Source organism: Aedes albopictus, chromosome 2 (genome assembly GCF_035046485.1).
Source record: "Aedes albopictus strain Foshan chromosome 2, AalbF5, whole genome shotgun sequence".
Lineage (NCBI taxonomy): Eukaryota > Metazoa > Arthropoda > Insecta > Diptera > Culicidae > Aedes > Aedes albopictus.
The window spans coordinates 493512942-493533520 of NC_085137.1; positions in this window are offsets into that span (position 1 = coordinate 493512942).

Below are 20579 nucleotides of genomic sequence, written 5' to 3' on the forward strand. Positions count from 1 at the left end.
AAAGTAATTCTTATAAGTTTCGATTAACTGGAAGCAGTTTTTGCGTCAGATCGATGGAAGTCATGTTATTGGCTAGTTTATGGGACGACCCCCTTAAATTTACCATAAACGTCCAGAAATTATAGAAAACTAGCTGTCCCGGCAAACGTTGTCTTGCCAAGCTGTGGTGGTTTGACAACTGTTGAGCTCATAACGTCACCGCACTCTAGATTGGTTTCATTTCGATCATGTTGATTTTCTTCCCAGCTATCGAAAATCAGTACTTTATCAATTGTCACTCTTTTCTAGTTAATTTTCGTAGCTGTTTGTACATATAAACACAGCCAACACGAATACGAACCGGACCGTGCAAGAGTCAATCGGTTTCTTCCGTTCTTGAGTTTTGTTGCCTCAAAGGGACTTCAAACTCATTTTTATATTTATAGATAGATTGTTGAAAACAGCGAATAATCGGGCACCGGTCCTTCAGCAGGGCAAATGAAACGCATCGCGGATTCTAAGGACTGTTCATTTTATAAAGAGGACACCTTATTTGTGTGATATCTTTTTTATTTTTCAATAAAATCATTATCGGCTTTTTGCAGGAATTTTCATAGCTATTCTACAGTGTAGGAAAAATATAACATTATACAAATTGTCCTTAGTTATAGAACTGAAGCAGTTTTCGTTAAAACTCAATAAAACCCCATTTCTCAAAATTCTACACAACTTTCCACATACATAACTTTAAAATTTTCATGAACTTTTCAATGTGTTGGGATCTAATACTATTCTTCTAAAGGTAGAGTTTAATAGTTGGTCAGTAATAATGCACCAAGCATTATACAGCTTTATTTAGTGAGTTGCCTTGTTATCAATGAAATTGATAAAAAATACTTATTTAAGTCCAGTGATGCAATAACACTACGGAATCAGTTCAAAATTTGTCCAGTATAGAAAAGAATCGCATTCTAAATGATACCAAAGAAAAATATGCTTTAAAGTACATTCTTCATCATAAATTTAATACTTAATGATGACCATAATGAAAAATTGCATACTTTTTGCTCCATAAATGCAAGTTTTTGATTCTAGAGAAGCTTATTATTATTTATTATCACCAAGGTCTGACCCTATGTGATTATATACCTTATTTGAAAATATGTAACTACATGTTAATTTTTATTTTCAACGTCATTGTTAAGTTATATTTGCAATGGTATTATATCGTTATTTAGAAGAACCTTCAAAGAACGAAGCGGTTTTATCTCCGGTAACTGCCATGAAGCACAGTAACCAAGCCGACAATGCTATCAAGAAGCGGTTTTCTGCATTTGAAATTGCATTATAAGTACTTTCGACTAGATCCATTGAAAACATTCAAAATTTAATATTTTTATGCATTTTTGTTTAACAAATAAATTTTATTCCGAAAATCGAGTCCAACTTGCAACTTTAATATCTCAGCAACCATTATTCCGATTAGGTTTATATTTTGCCAGAATATGTATCACTCAAACTGCTGCAGCATGGCAAACACTTTTATGCAATTTAAAACGATACACCGATGTTTTACAGAAATTTTGTGTTTATCTTTAGTTTTTGGGAATTGAAAAATTGATATTTCGAAACACTTTGCCACATTTCTATGAGGTTCAATAATTTTAACCCAATTTATTTATGGTTATTATCTGCTAATATAATGTACTGATCAACTAACCAAGGCTGCTCAAATTTGAACTACGCGTTTTCTTTTTATAGCCTTGCAAAGTTGTCCTCTTTATAAAATGAACATTCCTTATTGCCACATGCTACAAAGCTTTTAATTACTTTATTAATATACACAATTTAGACACTTATTACAAAAAAAAACTTACATTTACGGTGACTTTCCACATTAGAATTAGGTATTTCAATTCAAATGCGCCCGTTATGTCGCTTGTTTTCACTGATACTGTTCAAGCTTAGTGACATGGTTGACAGAACGAGAAAAAGCAAATGAATTGGAACAATGCAAATTATTACGGCATCTAGCAGGGGTGCTCAAACTATATTCTTACGTAACATAGATTGTATTTCTTTAAGGAAAAAAACGAATTAAATTTGTTTTCACCATTCATTTGAAATACCGAGAAATAGTTTTAATAACAGCTTAATCTGGGCGTTGTCAACGGAGAATTAACAACGATTATTTAGGGAAATTAGCTTCTGAATTCTTCTGAAATTCCACTAGGGATTTTTACAAAAATATCACTAATAATTCGTTTAGAAGACTTTGCATTGATTGCTTTAGAACTTTCTCCAGGAGTTTTTACCAAATTCATGCAATTCCTCTAGTTATTATTTTCAGAAAATGATCCAAAGTTTTTTTGAACACCTTAAGAACTTCTTCAGAAAGGATTCCTTACATTTTTCAGAAAATCTTACAGAACTCTGTACAGTCTAGATATTTTTTTTCCAAAACTTTCATAAATTCTTACTTGTTTTTTTTAGAAAACCTTTTGAAAAGTGATTCTTTTATTAGTCCAGGAATTTCTTTGAGAATTTCTTAAAGAACTCAGTCAGAAATTCTTGCAGGATTGCTTCAAAAGCTCTCCCAATGATTCAGGAATTACTTTTGAATTTTTTCCAGGGAGTCTTCCACTAGGGTTTCCAGAAATTTAATGAACATGTTTTTAGGAATTCAATGATAAGTTCTGAAGTTTTTCTATTATTTTTTTAAGACTTCTTTAGAAAATATTCCAGAATTCCATCCAAGGATCTGTTTTTTTTTAGAATTTCCTCTAGAAATATATCCAGGGAATCCTATCAAAAGTCTTCACAAATTCCTTTGGTTTTTTTTTCGAGAAATATTTCAAAAGTTTCTTCGGATTCCTTTGACAGTTTTTCTAAGCATTCTTCCCGAAACTCCCATGGGATTTCATTTATTAATTCTTTCTGAAATTCTTCCTAGAATTTATTTAAAAAAAAAATAAGGAATATTGTTTCAAAAATTGAGTAAAGAATTGTTCAGGAAAATCTTACTTGGATTGAAATGGTGATTCCTTCAGAAATTCTTCTAAAAACTGCTTACGAAATGTTTCGAAAAATTCTTGCAGCGAATCATAATTTTTGTTTCACAACTTTTGCATCGGATTACTTTAAAAGTCTTACAGTAATTTCAACAGAAATAGGCTTTCAGAAAGTTTTCGAAGAAATTCCAAATATCTTTTAGAAAATTCTTCAAAATTAATTCCGTTAAAAAATCTCCACGGATTGCTATCGAAATTCCCCTGCACATATTTGGAATTGGTCGTCATATTTTTTCAATAATTTATTCAGAAATCTGGAAATTTAAATGATATCCATTCAAAACTTTTCAAAAGACTTTTTGGCATGTTTTTTTGGGAATGTGTTAAGTTGTTTATTCATTTGTTTCTCCAGATATCGCTTCATTGATGTCTTCAGGAATACGTCTTTTCGAAATCTCTCCAGGAATTTAAGGAATATTTTAAGGCACTTCTCCAGGAACCTTTCGAAAACTATCTCTAGAGACTCTTTTAGGAATTAAACAGGAGTTTCTCCAACAGCTACTTCATGTATTCCTCTTGAATTTCCTCAGAAAAAATTTCTTCAGGAGTTTTCGTTGGAGTCTTCCAAGGATCCAGATTCAGAGATTTTTTCGATTTTTCTCAGAAATTTCTCTAGGGATTTCTTCTAAAATATCCCCAGATACTACTTCAATATTTCAAAGATCTCTTCAGCAATTTCCAAGTATTTGTGTTTTCCTGGAAATACCTATCAAGAATCTTATACGAATCTTACAGAAATTCGTTGAGTTATGGTGTGCTTATGTATTTCTTGTTTTAAAGAGGAAACTGATTTTTCACAATAATTTGTCATTTGCTCAAGAAGTTTTTACAAGGATGTGAACAAAGAACTCATAAGTTGCACAGCCAATTACCAATCAATGAGCCAATAAGAGTAAATTTTTTACATGTTTATAAGAGCTGACCGTACCAGACGCTAATCCAATCATAAGTTTAATTTGTAGCAGTTCTTACGCATCTTATTTCTAAAAATATGCGCTCGAAAAAAAATAAGTTACACAGTACGGTGTTTTCCAATATTTCTTGGAAAGGAAAAACACCCAAATTATGTCCTTAAAGCACATTACTGGAGGCATTTCTATGAGACCATAATAAGGGTACCAAAATTTTAAAACCTTGAGTAACCAGCTCTAATTTTACCATGAGATGACAGCACTGGGTACTTCATAACATTAATCTCCACCCGAAAAAAAGTCAATTTAAAAAAAAAAAAATCATAATTGCTGGTATCCTCTGTTTCATGTCGATGTCTAAGGAATCATCGAAATAGGGTAGGTCGTAATGAAGAACCAATTTGTAATGCACGCTAGATTGAGAAACCCTCCGAAAAACCGCTATATTAAAAAAAACTAGAGCAAATAATCAACAAACAGATGTCTCTGGCCATGTCGACATATGATTAGAAAAATCTAAAACAAAAACAAATGAAACCGCATCGCGATAGGGAGATGTCTAGATAACGAGATATCAACATGTAGAGAGGTAAAATGTATGCGTATGAAGCACACCTTTGAGAAATGGAGAGATATCGAGATGTAGAAAATCAACGTGGAAAGTCGACTGTACATTTAATGTTATAGTTTGTATAGCATATTTTGAAAACCCCTGCAACCCACTTGAAACCTCTTGAAAAATCCCTGAAACTCTTTAAAATCCCCTAGAACTCTCGTGAAGTTCTTGCAACGCCACTGAAACTCACTGAATCCCCTGAAACAACCACGCATGGCCTCTGAAACCCCCTGGAACACCCGTGAAACCTCTTGAAAATCTCTGCAATGCCCCTGAAACCCTTTGAATCGTAGAGAAGGGGGAACAACCTGCACCGTCTAAGCAAACGTGGTTAAAAAACTAAGGTTAAGAAGATTGTTGGGCACTCTAGTTTTCAAGAGGTAAGCTCGTTGCACGCACCTAATATTGCAGCGTTATTGACTTACCCTAGCCACGACACCTACCTACGAGCACCAGCCACCGTTTTTCCGTCGAAAGACCACGAAATGTGTATGGCTAGATCGCCGCTACTCCCGTGCCGATATTGTTGAACCAAAAGTGATACCGATCAAAAACAGGAAAACTATCTTTATGCAATTTAGTATCATAATTTCTGTTTTATACTACTCATTTCAGTATCATAATGACCTACTTTTCCGTGCCGGTGCATTATGAAACTAAAATGATTTGCATAATGAAAAAAATTCATAATGTTCATAATGCAACCCATTTGAGTTGCATTATGAACATTATGCAACTGAAATGGGTTGCATTACGAAAAAAAAAATCATTGCATAAAATGTTGTATGGTACTCGTTGCAAATTTTGATTTTTCAGCACTTTTCGTTTTTATCCAACTCGGCAAGCCTCGTTGGATAAATGTACAACTCGTACTGAAAAAATCAACTTTTTGCAACTCATTACATAAATAACTATTTTGTAATTACGTGGTGAAAAGTTGAACATTTCAGTTGGCTGAAGTATGCTGAAATGGCCTACTTTTCACCCCTAATGCAAGTGTGCTGAAAAGTACAATTTTTCGGCACTCTTAAGAGTGCTGAAAAGTAGCACTTTTCGGCACTTTTGGTTGTACGCACTTTTTACTTATCACCATGCCTTCCGTAGATTCAGCCTCTACCTCTACATCTACTGAGCAGCTTGAATCCGAATCGGGACGATTTCAATTCGGATACGAACTACAAATCAAGTGTGGAGGCAGCTGCTGAATCTGCTTTTGCTTTTGCCCACGCACAACTGTTTGACAACGGGAGCTCGATAGTTGGTGACGCCTACTACACCAGAGCCTACCTGATCAAACGAGCGCGCGCACGTGGTTCCTACTGATACATGTTTGTGTAGCTAGAAAAGATCGCACTAAATGGGTGTTTTTCGTAATTACAAAAACAAAACTTTGTATGCAACTTGGTATGCAACTCGTTGCAAAACTCGATTTTTACAGCACTCGTCGTATTTATCCAACTCGGCTAGCCTCGTTGAATAAATGTACGACTTGTGCTGATAAAATCATCATTTTGCAACTTGTTGCATAAATAACTATAATAACTACCAGTGCGCTCCTAGGCAACCAAAACAGCAGCAAACACGACCACCTCCAATGCCATCGTATTTCATCGCCTCGTAGTCGATGAGAACAGAGCATGCTGCAAAATAGGCTCCGCCCATTTGGAGCGCATTGTATAAGAAAGCGCCTCGTAGGTGGCTCGTCGTTGGGGATGGATGGATGGTACCTGGTACCTGGTACTCTGTACCTTCGGCGCTAGTAGGGTACGTACATTGAGGTTACGGGTACCGTTTCTTTTGGAACATTGTTTACTGTTATGGCTAAGAGACGTCAAACTTTTGGCCCACGTGATATCAAATTTACCGAATCAATAACGGATTGAAAAAAATCAAGTAACCACGCTACTCATGCCAACCCGCTTGCGTGAATACGGTGTACATTAAGCAAACATTGCTGTGTATGTCTAGGTGTTTGTACATTTAAAGTAAAATTTCCAACAGAAATCATTCATTGATTTATTTTTAGGGGTTAAGGGGCAACATGTGGCGATTTTTCTTTGAAAAAGTCATTTTCCCCATAGTAAATCGTATGAAAACTAAAAATGCCTGGCGCTAAAATATAGTTTCTCCGATCGAGCTGAAATTTTGCACAGTTATTATGGGACCAACATGGAACTCAAAAAGTGTACAGGAGTAAAATGTACTTTGGTGTCCCACGCTACTGGTTACTCACTCAAGATTTTAAAATTCCTTCACCCCATATACTGGTATGCCCCTAAGAAACTATTTTAAAATTGTTCCTTATTTACATTGTTTGGATGATTTTTCCTAATCAGGACGATGATTCTTTAGAATAGAATTTTTTAGATTCCTAGAACAATTCAGATTTCTGATTTTTTTTTGTTGGAGTTTCCAAAATAGTTTTTTCTACATATATTCCCTTTGGTTTTTTTTTCCAGGAATTGCTTTAGGCGTTTCGTCAGGAATTCCTCCAGAAAATTCTCAATTGATTCCTCTGGAAGTTCCTCCAAAGGTTGGGTCGTAAACTTCTCTTGGGATTTATGGAAACCTTTCTCCAGGGATTCTTTCAGAAATTTTCCGGTGATTGTTCAGAGATTCTTTCAGGAGCTCCTTCAGAAATAACGTTGGTATTTATTTCTTGGCGTTTCTCCAGGAATATCCCAAGAAATTCTTCTTATTAATACTGCATATCATTCTACAGTTAAAATGGCATTGATTCAGAGATTTATATATATATATAAGTTATCGCATCAGTTTGCCCCAACTCCGAAGAAGCCATACTTAGCCAACTAGGAGACATCCAACAACAACAACAACAGTTAGCAACATCGCTAGCAACTTTGAACGAGCCACACAACGGACGATGAGCAAGATCAGCAGTTTCCACGGAATCCACACCTGTCTTCAACCTTACTGAAACCAGCATGTCAGCATCGCGACACCGGACGACGCGATCGAATTACGCATATGGTAAATTAGCCAGGGAACCATTCCTCTTCCTAGCCAGGCCTCTGTAAGCTTAAAATAATAAACGACAGTTAGTCTTTGTCCATTAATCGACGAGTTCAGTTCTGTTTTGTTTTTTAAAAAACCCGATCCTAAAGCCGAACTCAAAGCTGGCGCAGTCTCGACTTGGGGGATAGCCACCCGTTGTGTTTCATAGTGAAATCGTAGTGTGAAAGCAGATAGGAAACATTGTGTTCATCTAGAAGCTGCAACAAGCGATCATCACCGGCAGAACCAACGTAGGAAGAGCGCCCCAAGGAACCAGAACGCTCGGTAGGCCCGACCAAATCATCTTACCCGCTCTTGGCGTCGCTGGCTGCATACCAGTCGACTCGAGGTAAGTGATCTTTTTTTTTATCTATTCAGTGTTAGTTATAAGAAGTGAATAAAGTGTTAGTTATAAGAAGTGAATAAAGTGTATGATAACTAGGAATATGGAGGCTTTACAAAGGTTGGTTGATGAACTCACCAACCAAATGGAGGCTCAACGGCTCCAAATACAAAATTTGGAGGAAATTAGGCAGGCTTCGGCGGTCCGACCTGTCCCTTCAGTAGTGTCACCTACAAACTTCGATGCATCTAGGATTCCTGATGCAATTAAAATGGTCGTACCGTATGCCGGCGACCCCAAATTACTAGCAACCTGGCTGAAATCAGTCGAAGATAAAATTAAATTTGCGGAAGCAACTTGCCCGTCACAGCAAGACATCGATCGTGCTATGCCCCTATGGACTAGCATCATACGAGACAAAATCGTTGATAAAGCTAACGAAGCTTTGGTGTCAAACCATACTCCGGTTGTGTGGGCTGATATACAAAGCACTTTGAGAGAATATTTTGGGGACAAGAGAGATCTCGGTACACTTGTCACCAAAATATCATACCTTCAACAAGGCTCGAGAAGCATTACCGATTTCTATAATGAATGCAGAGAACTTTTGGCGGATATAATAGCCAAGATTTCTCTCGACAACGACACGGCGGCGTGTGCTAAACCACTAGCGACAAGCTATGAATACATGGTAACCAACGCGTATATTGATGGTTTGAACGAACCCTACTCGACACTCACTAGAGTGTCTCGTCCGGCCTCATTGAATGAAGCGCATCAAAGCGCAATAGAGCAGTACAACTCAACGAAAAAAGGATAAGTTCCCTAAACAACCAGTCACTTTTCAAAAACCAGCCTTAAATAAACCACAAAATAGCTGGCAAAATTCTAGACCACCATACAAACCCTTTCCTTCAGTTCAGCACACACCCTACGGCAATAGATTCCCATCATTTCCATCGCAAAACCCATCATTTAACAGATTCCAAGGTAATGCGTCTTCAAACAATGCGTCTCCGCCACCTCAAGCGATTAAACCCGATCCATCGGGTCAAAATAGATACCCTTTTGGTCAGAACAGTTATAAACAAGTAGTTCCTTACCAAAGGACAGCACCTACACAAGTAAATTCGCACGAAAGTTCGGAAGAAATTCCTACCGAACTCTCCTATGCCGAGGATCCTTACATCAACAACCCACAACAGCAAGAAATTTATCCACAGACGGAACAATGTGATGAGCTAAATTTTTGTACAGATTCGGATCAACAGGACCCGGAATGAAAAACAATTTTCTTCCGTATCTAGAAATACCCAGAAGAAACGGCAGACCTCTGAGATTTCTAATTGATACGGGGGCAAATAAAAATTACATTACCCCTGAGCTGATACCTGCTAGTAGTATTGCAACTGGACCCCAGCAAAACATTAGGAACTTGAGCGGTACGCATCGTATTAATCAGTACACATATGTGAATCCATTTGTCAACTTTATAAAAGACCTACCTAAATTGAAATTCTTCTTGTTCCGATTCCATGATTTTTTTGACGGATTGATCGGATTTGAATCTCTTCGAACTATCGGTGCGGTAATTGACACAGCATCGAATACCCTTGCAATAAACAATACAACGATAACACTAAAAAAAAAGTTCCCAACTAAGGAACAACTCAACTTCCACGAAGGCGAGACCTTAGTGAAAGAATTTCCCGTTCGAATAAAAGACGGTGATTTCTTAATTGAACATGACATTATGATTGGTCCAGATGTCGTTATACCCTCAGGAGTATACAATGCTCATAATGGTATAGCCACCTTCCCGTTGATCAACCAGAGTAATAAACCAGCAGTAATGAGCATCGACAATGAGGCGATATTTACAGAACTCCTGAATTTTGAAGAGATTGCTCCTAGCCAATCTTTCAAAGATAAAATAAAGGTTAAATTAGAATTTACGAAAAACATTCGAACGGACCATCTAAACAAAGAAGAAGAAGAAAAACTCTTCAAAGTTTTAAAACAGGTTCCAGAGGTATTCTACACAAATGATGAAAAGTTAACATTCACCAATGCTGTAAGACATACCATTCACACGAAGGACGAATTACCCGTCTATTCGAAAAACTATCGCTACCCCTTCTGTCATAGAGAAGAGGTCCAAAAACAAATCGTACAAATGTTGGACCAAGGAATAATTCGTCCATCGAACAGTCCCTGGTCCTCGCCAATATGGGTCGTACCCAAGAAGGCCGACGCTTCGGGTACAAGAAAGTGGCGACTTGTAATCGATTACCGGAAACTCAACCAAAAAACCACCGATGATCGATACCCTATCCCCAATATCACGGACATACTCGATAAGTTGGGGAGGTGTCAATACTTTTCAACCCTGGACCTTGCTTCAGGGTTCCATCAAATAGAGGTCCATGTAAAAGACATTCCTAAAACTGCGTTTAGTGTCGAAGGCGGACACTACGAATTTGTCCGAATGCCTTTTGGACTGAAAAACGCACCTGCCACGTTCCAGCGGGTGATGGACAACGTTCTCCGAGAGCATATCGGGGTACGTTGCTTAGTGTATATGGATGATATCATCATCTATTCCACTAGTTTACAGGAACACTTGGTTAACCTCAAAAAGGTTATGGAGACACTTCGCAAATACAATTTCAAAATTCAAATTGATAAATGCGAATTTCTTCAGAAAGAGGTAGCCTTTCTCGGACACATTGTTACTCCCGAGGGAGTGAAACCTAATCCAGAAAAAATAAGTGCTATTAAAGGTTGGCCATTGCCCAACAACGAAACTGAGCTTAGAGGATTCCTGGGAGTAGTTGGTTATTACCGCAAGTTCATCAAAGACTTTGCACAGATAGCCAAACCCTTGACCCAGCCGTTACGAAAAGGAGAAAGGATTGAACATACGCATGAATTTGTTTCCGCATTCAATCGGTTGAAAAGTATTCTAACTAGTAGCCATGTGCTACAATATCCAGACTTCTCCAAGCGATTCATTTTAACAACGGATGCTTCTAACTACGCGTTAGGTGCGGTTTTATCTCAGGGCCCCATTGGCCATGATAAGCCGATCGCATTCGCCTCGCGCACGCTCACAAAAACTGAGGAGAACTATTCGGCTATCGAAAAGGAGCTCCTTGCTATTGATTGGGCGTGTAAATATTTTCGACCATATTTGTTTGGCCGAAAGTTCACTCTTTTTACCGATCATAAGCCGCTCACTTACGCTCTAAATCTCAAGTCGCCAAATGATAGGTTGATCAAAATGAAATTGCGTTTAGAGGAGTTTGACTATGAAATCCAGTACAAACCGGGCAAACAGAATGTGGTAGCCGACGGATTGTCTAGGATTTCACACGAAATTAACATGAATGAAAGTGAATCATCATCATCATCGGATTCAGAGACGGTACATTCAGCTGAATCAGATAATGAAGACTTAATCCGCATGGTCGAAACACCGCTGAACTTTTTCAAAAACCAAATTCTTATTGAAAAGGGAGAAAAGAATGAGGAAAAATACGAAGAGATATTTCCAGGAATCTTCAGGCGGACAATGACGCGTGCTTTCTTCGGAGTCCCTATTGCAGTAAAAATCTTCCGCGAATACATGCACCCTACAAGAGTAAATTGTATTCTTTGCCCGGAGGAATGGTTGAACATAATGCAAGTGACCTACAAGAATCACTTCTCACGCGCTAAAAGTTTCAAAATAAAATTAACACAGTTAATTTTACAGGACGTCACCATAGAAGAAGAACAAAATGACATCATTGAGGACACACACCAGCGTGCCCATAGAGGAGCAGTGGAGAACTACGAAGTCATTAAGAAGAAGTTTTACTTCCCTAAAATCAAGGACAAGGTACACCGCTTTATCAACCTCTGTGAGACGTGCCTTGAGAGTAAGTACGAAAGAAAACCTTACAAACTCAAATTTGCCGAAACCCCTTTACCAAGAAAACCTCTCGATATAGTTCATATTGATATCTTTATATCAAGCCCTAACATATTCCTTTCGGCAGTAGATAAACTTTCAAAATTTGCAACGTTAATACCCATAAGATCCAGGTCTATACCAGACGTAAAACGCGGCCTCGTTAAATTAATTTCAACATATGGAACTCCTTCCATGATAGTATGGGACAACGAAGCTGCGTTCAAGTCAATTGAAGTCCGAGGACTTCTCCAAAGGTTAAGAGTGCAGTTGTACTACACCCCATCGAACCACAGTGAGGTCAATGGAACGGTAGAACGATTCCACTCTACCCTTAACAAAATATTCATTTGCATTAAAAATAAATATGACGATCTCTCTAATAAAGAAATATATCGCATCGCGACTACTTTGTACAACTCTACGATTCATAGCGTTACTAAATTAAAACCAATTGAAATTTTCTATGGCATAAAAGAAGGAGAAGAGAGACCCTTAAACTTGGAAACCATACTAGAAAACCGCAATAGAATCTTCGACGAAATTATAGAAAAACTACAAAAAAACCAACAACAAACATTAGAAAACAGAAACAAACACAGAGAAGATGATCCAAATTTCATTAGAAACGAACGAGTCTACAATAAAATTCAAGGTATCAAAAATAAAAGAAAAGCCAGGTATAAAAAAGTTGTAATTAAACATAATAGAAGGAAAACTTACGTGGATCACAGAGATATTAAACTGCATAAAACCAAATTGAAACGGAAGAGGAATCCCTTACATAATTAACCATATAATCTCAAACCTCTATCTAACCTACTAACACCCTGCTATATTTGTTAATTTACAGACCGGAATAATCCCCTTACTGATATTGACGATCACCCTTACTCAAGCACAAAAACTAACCATTAGAAACCTGCACGACGAACCTTTATTGCTTGTAAAGGAAAGACATTGTAAAATTCAAACTGGAACAATTAAAATAATCCACCCGATAAATCTGTCTTCTATAGAAGAAACAGCGGAGATCCTGATTAAATCATCTTACCATAATAATGCCCAAACTACTAATCCACTAACAAATATTTTAAAGTATAAAGCGAAGAAATTATACAGCAACATATATCAACTGAAACCTCAACCACACCACCGATCAAGGAGGTGGAACACCGTTGGAACTGTGTGGAAATGGATCGCGGGAACCCCCGACGCATCTGATCTCCAAGCCATCAATACTACGATGAACGACTTGATTGACCAAAACAACCAACAGATCATAGTTAATCAAAATCTCAACACTCGGATTCAGCAACTTACTCACGCTATACAGGAAGTAACCAATCAGGCCAACCTAAACGACTTGCTAATGGACGACATCGAAACAATTACATCCATCGTAAACGTAGATATTCTCAATCAGCTGCTCGAGGACATTCAAGACGCAATTCTGCTCTCAAAAATGTCTATTACTTCAAACAAAATCCTATCTATTCGAGAAATTACAACGATAAGAGAACTTCTTCAAGACCAAGAAATTAACATTCACTTACCGGATGAAGCACTACAATACGTTACGCCAAAATTCGCAACGAGTCATGGAACATTATTATATTTTATGCATGTACCACTGTTAGAGGAGAACACCGCGGAAATCATCAGAATATACCCAATCATCAATAGTAATCAATCAATCATCCAATTCCCAGAATTCATAGTCAAAAGTGGTAACCGTATTTTTGTCACACAAAAACCGGAAGACTTCGTTCAAAAATCTTCATTCTTGACGGATCTCGGGGACGAATGTATCAAACCGTTAATAACCGGAGTGAAGCCTAAATGCAACGTTGTATTCAATAATCAAACAATAATCAAACTAATTTCTGACAACACCATTTTGATATCCAATATAAGGAATCAAACATTAGAATCAACCTGCGGACCAGATAACCGAAGCCTAGAAGGAAATGTGATCATCAATTTTGAAAACTGCACAATACAACTCAACAACAAAACATTTAGAAACGAGGAATATATCGGCGAGCCCAATATCATGTATAACGCATTCTATAATCTCAAACCAAACTGGAAGCTACAGGAAGACATCGATTTAGGAAAAATTCATCACGACACAATACAAAACCGACGACACCTCGAACATGTATACCTAGAACAAAATAATCTCAACTTTAAGTTTTGGAGCCTGTTTGGAGGATTTTCTTTTACCGGAATTACAGCAGTGATTATCATCATGCTAATCATAATCAGATACGGTGGAAAAGGACCGGGACGTTCCTCACTTAGGGAGGGAGAAGTTATCGCATCAGTTTGCCCCAACTCCGAAGAAGCCATACTTAGCCAACTAGGAGACATCCAACAACAACAACAACAGTTAGCAACATCGCTAGCAACTTTGAACGAGCCACACAACGGACGATGAGCAAGATCAGCAGTTTCCACGGAATCCACACCTGTCTTCAACCTTACTGAAACCAGCATGTCAGCGTCGCGCCACCGGACGACGCGATCGAATTACGCATATGGTAAATTAGCCAGGGAACCATTCTTCTTCCTAGCCAGGCCTCTGTAAGCTTAAAATAATAAACGACAGTTAGTCTTTGTCCATTAATCGACGAGTTCAGTTCTGTTTTGTTTTTAAAAAAACCCGATCCTAAAGCCGAACTCAAAGCTTATATATATATATATATATATATATATATATATATATATATATATATATATATATATATATATATATATATATATATATATATATATATATATATATATTTTTTTTTTTTTTTTTTTTTTTTTTTTTTTTTCATGAAATTTCTTTTGGCTATGAGAATTGTTCCATTTGATTAAAATTTGCTCGGAAAATTCCTCTAGGGAAATTGGTTTATGGCTCTTTTTCCACTAATACCTTTCAGACATTTTACAAGAAATTCCATTAGGAATTCCTGCAGAAGTATCTCCAGAAGCTCTTTCAGGGTTTGTTCTAAATCATCCTCCAGGAATCCCTTGGGAAATTTATTGAGATATTTTTCAAGAATTCCTCCAATTCCTTTGTTTGCAATTTAATCACGCATCCTCGAAGATTTTTTTTTTCAATTTATTTTAGAAATTCCTCAAGGTTGTCCTTTAGAATTTTCACTAAAGGATTGTCTCATAAACTTCTCCGGGATTTTTTCCATAAATTTCTCCAAAAGTTTCTCATAAAATTCTTCTAGATATTCCTCTGAAGCCATCTCAAGGAGTTCCTCCAGTAACTCCTCCAGCGATTGTTTCTGAAATTGCTTCAATAAAATTTGTTCAAGAATTTCATTCCTTTAGAAATTTCTTCAGGTGACCTTTGAAGAATCACTTCAGTATTTTTTTTTTGTGTAATTTAATAAAATACTTCTGTGAAAATCTGTGGAGAAATATCTGAAAGAATACCAGGAGAATCTCTGAAGGAATCCTAGGTGAGGTTTCTGCAGGAACCGTAGGAGGAATTCCAAAAAGAAACCTTCCAAACATTTCTTCGGTAGCCCCTGAGGAAATTTTCCAAGGGATTCTTGAAGTAACGCTTGGATGCAGTTCCAAAGGAATTTCTGAAAATTCTGATTGTATAAAAAACATCCATGAACAATTTTTTGAGGTAATTTCTTGCTGACATTTCTTGCTGAGTTCATTTCTTGAACTACTAAATAGTCTTTAGTGACATTTCCGATGTAAACTTTAGATGGAATCCATGGAGGAATTTCTGAATAATACCTTGGAGGTATTTTGGAAAAAAATGTCGATCACATTTCTGTAGCGATCCGTGGAGATTTTTTCAAAACTCCTTGGAGAATTATGTGAAAGAATCTCAAGGAATTCCTGAAAGAATTCAAGAAAAAATTGCTAAAGAAATTTCTGGAAACTCTACCTCAGAAACCCTTGGTGGAATTTCTATAAGATTTTTTTTAATAAATTTTTTGAAAATTCCTAGACGAATCTCTCACCAAAATTCATGGAGAATTTTCTCTAAGAATTTTCGGAGGAATTTGTGAACGTAGTTTTCAAGGAATTCCCAGAAGAATGTCTGGAGAAACTCTGAAACTATCGTAAGAATTTTCAAAGGGATGTATGTAGAATAGGGCAGCTCAGACTTTAAACATGTTAAAAATTCAAAGCTCCCATATGTTCATTAAAATCCGTGGTGCAAAACTAGAGTCCTTTCAAATTTTTAGCCATTTCGGTGGTGATTTAATGGTGGCCCAAAAACAAAATAGATTTATATGGGAATTACTATGGAGAATTTTCAAAAAAAAGGTTCTCCGCGCTGTAGAGCATTAACACATGGATGAAGTCATAGGGTCAAAGTCAAATTGAATTCTTCAGATCTCAATGATGAATGTTACCGAAGACCGCAACTTGTTTCGACTCACGAGACGAAAGATAATTATCGCACCTTAGGTCACTTCGAATTTCAACCAAAAGTATTATATAAGGATTAAACAGGTGATTCGTGAAGTGCTGGCGCTTCCTCATCACCGTGGACAATTTTGTTCGGTGGCGTGGAAAAATATGAACAGTGTCGCGCCGGGTCAACCTGATTGGTGGCGGCGGCGTGGAAAAATTGTCGGCAACGGCGGCGCAGCCTAATTTATGCATGCATTACGGCTAGAGATTTAAAGATCCATATCAATTTTTGCGAGGTATTTTGAATTAATATAGTTATACCACTAATCATCAAACTATCATGATAGTTGCCTTTTTAAACAACAGTCCATTTTACATTCAAAACAAATACTGGCGTTATATGCAACAATTTAACATTACTTTCATTAGTGTTCCCCGAGCAGAAGAGAATAACAATAGCATAATAAAATATGTTTTTTTTGGGCAAAATAACTGAGTAATAAAATCAGTTATTTTAATATTATTGGCGTAAAATATTATGTTATAAACTTGCCTGTCATAAGCGGCAAAATAACAAATTTCATAATAAAAAAAGGTTCCTGGTATACCAATTTGATTGTGCGATATTTGCCAGAAAACCATTCGCCAGAATGCCATTGGCCAGAAAGACATTTGCCAGAAAATACCATTTCCCAGAAAACCGTTTGCCAGAAAGAACCATTTCCCAGAAAACCATTTGCCAGAATGTACCATTCCCCAGAAAGTACCATTTCCCAGAAATTTTCCATAGTTCTCAATCCAGAAGTGTTCCCAATCTAATGATAATTTAAAAAAATCGTTTTTTTTTTTATTTGTTTGGTATCGATTAGCCCACAATAACGATTGCAAAAATGTAAAATTTAATTAATGTTTAGATTTATTATATGCGAAAGTTAAATAAATTACCGAAACTGATGTAAGAGCAAGCAAGAAATGATTTAAGAGTAACTTTTGAAGAAAAGCCTATAGTTTGAAGAAGGGAAAATCACTGTGAAACAAAAAAATGGTGTGAACTTAAACCTTTCAAACTTCACAATACATTAAATCTTCGATGTTATTCAAATATTTTATTGCGCACAACAGCATATTTTTTCAATTAGAACATTTCCACAACTTTGTCTTGTGGACAAGTTGATCATGATGTGGATCCAATTGATCAAATATCATTTTGACGGAATTTGATCAATACTCATCAAAGATTTTCGTTTATTCAACACATAGGATGTTCTTCCCAGCTTTTACTGATAAGGAATTTTTGGCTTTACTTATATTTTTCAAAGATTCCCTGCTTTCAATTGAAAGTAATTTTTAAGCTTTTTTTTACAATAACAATAACATGATCTCTTTAAATAATAATGTTTGTGCGTAACAGCAAAATTATCCGGAATTGTTGATCACACACTTAAATCAATCGAATACCATAAACAAAAACCTATTAGAAGCAACGAGTAAAATACACAGAAATAATAACTCAAGTGACGGTTTTACCTATACCATTAGCCTGACTGTCACTGCCCGAAAGCCATTACCATTAGGCCGAATATCACTTGATCAAATGCTTCGAAAAGCTTGTTTTTGAGGAAATTAATTCTAATAATTCCAGCAGAGTTTTTTCCTTCTTTTAATCATCTGCTGTTCTTTTTGGATGAATTTCTTAGTTTATTTGCGCCAATTCTAACCAATACATTCCCTTATCACGGTAAGGTAATTGTAACATGTGAGCTTAACATATTTGGGCTTTGGTATTATGGCTAATGGCGCTCCGGCTACTGTTGTAGAGTCTTAATATCCATGGTGTTAGGGCATTCGACTGAAGGCCGTTGGGTCGAATTTCGTTTGGTCAAAAAGTGCAGAATGGCCATATTTTTTTTGTTTTCTCCTTTTTATGCTGTTGAAGTTGGAGCTACTGTATTTTACCATAAATATTTCCTTCTTTTAAATATAGGAACAATAAATGGGTTTAAGATCTGTAATTTTTTTTTGTTTTCAATAATTAAACTATTAGTCCCGCAATACCAATATTGCTTTATGGTTCTAACATAATCAACAATTTATGCAAAAAACTAGTCTTACAATAAAACTAGAAAGAACAGCCTGTGTTTAGAAGAAGGAAAAATTCACTATTTGAACTAGCCCAGTAACCACGGTGCTGAAGCCTTATTGCATGCAGATATACGGTGTATTTAGAACAATCATTAAGAACATTTAAGGTTGATTTAAAGTGGAAATGGCAATTATGTGACTGAACTAAGATTATAGCAGTGAAATCTTAATTTTTTATAATTGACCATTTCCACTTCAAATCAACCTTAAAGTTGCGTATATCTGCACGTAAAAAGGCTTCAGCATCATGGTTACTTGGGGAGAGAATAGTTTAGTTGTAGAAAAATAGTTTTTTTTGCATCGAAACCGTTGATGTTCAACTAGTGAATTTTGCCTTCTTTTAAACATAGGCTGTTCTTCTTAGTTAGTAAGACTAGATTTTGACATTAATTGTTGATTGCGGTAAAACAATACGGAAATATTAATATTGTAGAAGTATCAGCTAATTATTGGAAAACCGAACAAATTTAAGAAACCGTCTCGATTCCTGTTCCATAATCACTGAATAGAGATTCGTGATCACCATTCTATCCATTGACCTAATGTACTTCGGTCAGCAGTATTTTCACCATACCATATGTTTGTGGACCTATGCACTTATAGTCTATTTTACGGAACGACAACAGTGTTGATATTGATATTCACACTCACGGGCTTGGTCGCGACCTCCTATCAAATTTCCATTCATAAGTGATCAGCTGATCCAAAACGTCTCGTAAAATGGCTCATGCCCTAGTTACATCAAAGTCTCGCGCTTAGTATCATACAGGCGTATCTGTAATGATCGATTTCTCTTCATCGATTTTATCTTTGCTCAATAACTACCGGTGAATCATTTCCAGTTGTTTTCGTTGTTCTAGCCCTAGTCGTCCTTTATCGAAACAAACCAAGAGATCATCCTAGCAGTGAACATATCAAATTATTGTAAAAGATTGAAATTGACGACATTTTTTTTGTTAATGGACTGAAATTAATTCTTAGGAAATGAAGAAAATTTCTATTTGCCCGAAAGTACCATTTGCCAGAATGTACCAATCCCCAGAATTTAATATATAATATTTAATTCTGGAGATTGGTACATTCTGGCAAATGGTACTTTCGGGCAAATAGTATTCTGGCAAATGGTACATTCTGGCAAATGGTTTTCTGGCGTTTGTCATTCTGGCGAATGGTTTTCTGGCGAACGGTTTTCTGGCAAATATCGCACAATCTACCAATTTAATAACATGTTTTGTTAGTTTCAATAACAATTTAATAACAGTGATTTTCTAGAATATTTCAATAACAAATTTTGATATTTAAAAGTTATTACCAAAAGCAATAATAGTTATGACATGAAACTGATAACAGGATTAATAAAAAAAAATACTAATATGAAGACACAACAATTTTCAATGCTATTGTGAATGTTGCTTATTACTTTTTGATGGCAAAAGGTTAATGCAACCATAACAAATTGCAAATGCTCCATAGAAAATCAAAAAGCGCTCCATAAAGAATGAACATATGTTCCATGAAAATGTGAAATGTTACCCATAAATAATTGAAAACGTTCCATAATTTATAAAAAATGTACCGGTAAAACATAAAATTTTCTCATTAAAAGTGAAATTTTGCACCAATAAATAATACTGAAATGCTCCATAATAAAATACAAATGCTCCATAGAAAAATGCAAACGCTCCATAAAAAATTGAAATTGTACCCATAGAAAATTGAATATTGCTCCATAGAAAAATTAAATTGCACCATAAAAAATAGAAATTGCACCATAGAAAATATATGAATGCTCCATAAGTATTAGCAAACTGCACCACATAAAATACAATTTGCTCCGTAAAAAATTGAAAATTCTCCATAACTTTAAACATTTGCACCACTAAAGCAGTGCAATGTAAAGCGATTCAGCCCTGCCGAATTAAATTATAAGAATATGCTATCTGTGGAGGATTTTCAATTTTTCATGGAGCAATTCATATTTTCTATGGTGCAATTTGATAATACTTATGGAGAATTCATCTATTTTCTATGGTGCAATTCAAATTTTTTATGGTGCAATTTAATTTTTCTATGGAGCAATATTCAATTTTCTATGGGTACAATTTCAATTTTTTATGGAGCGTTTGCATTTTTCTATGGAGCATTTGTATTTTATTAT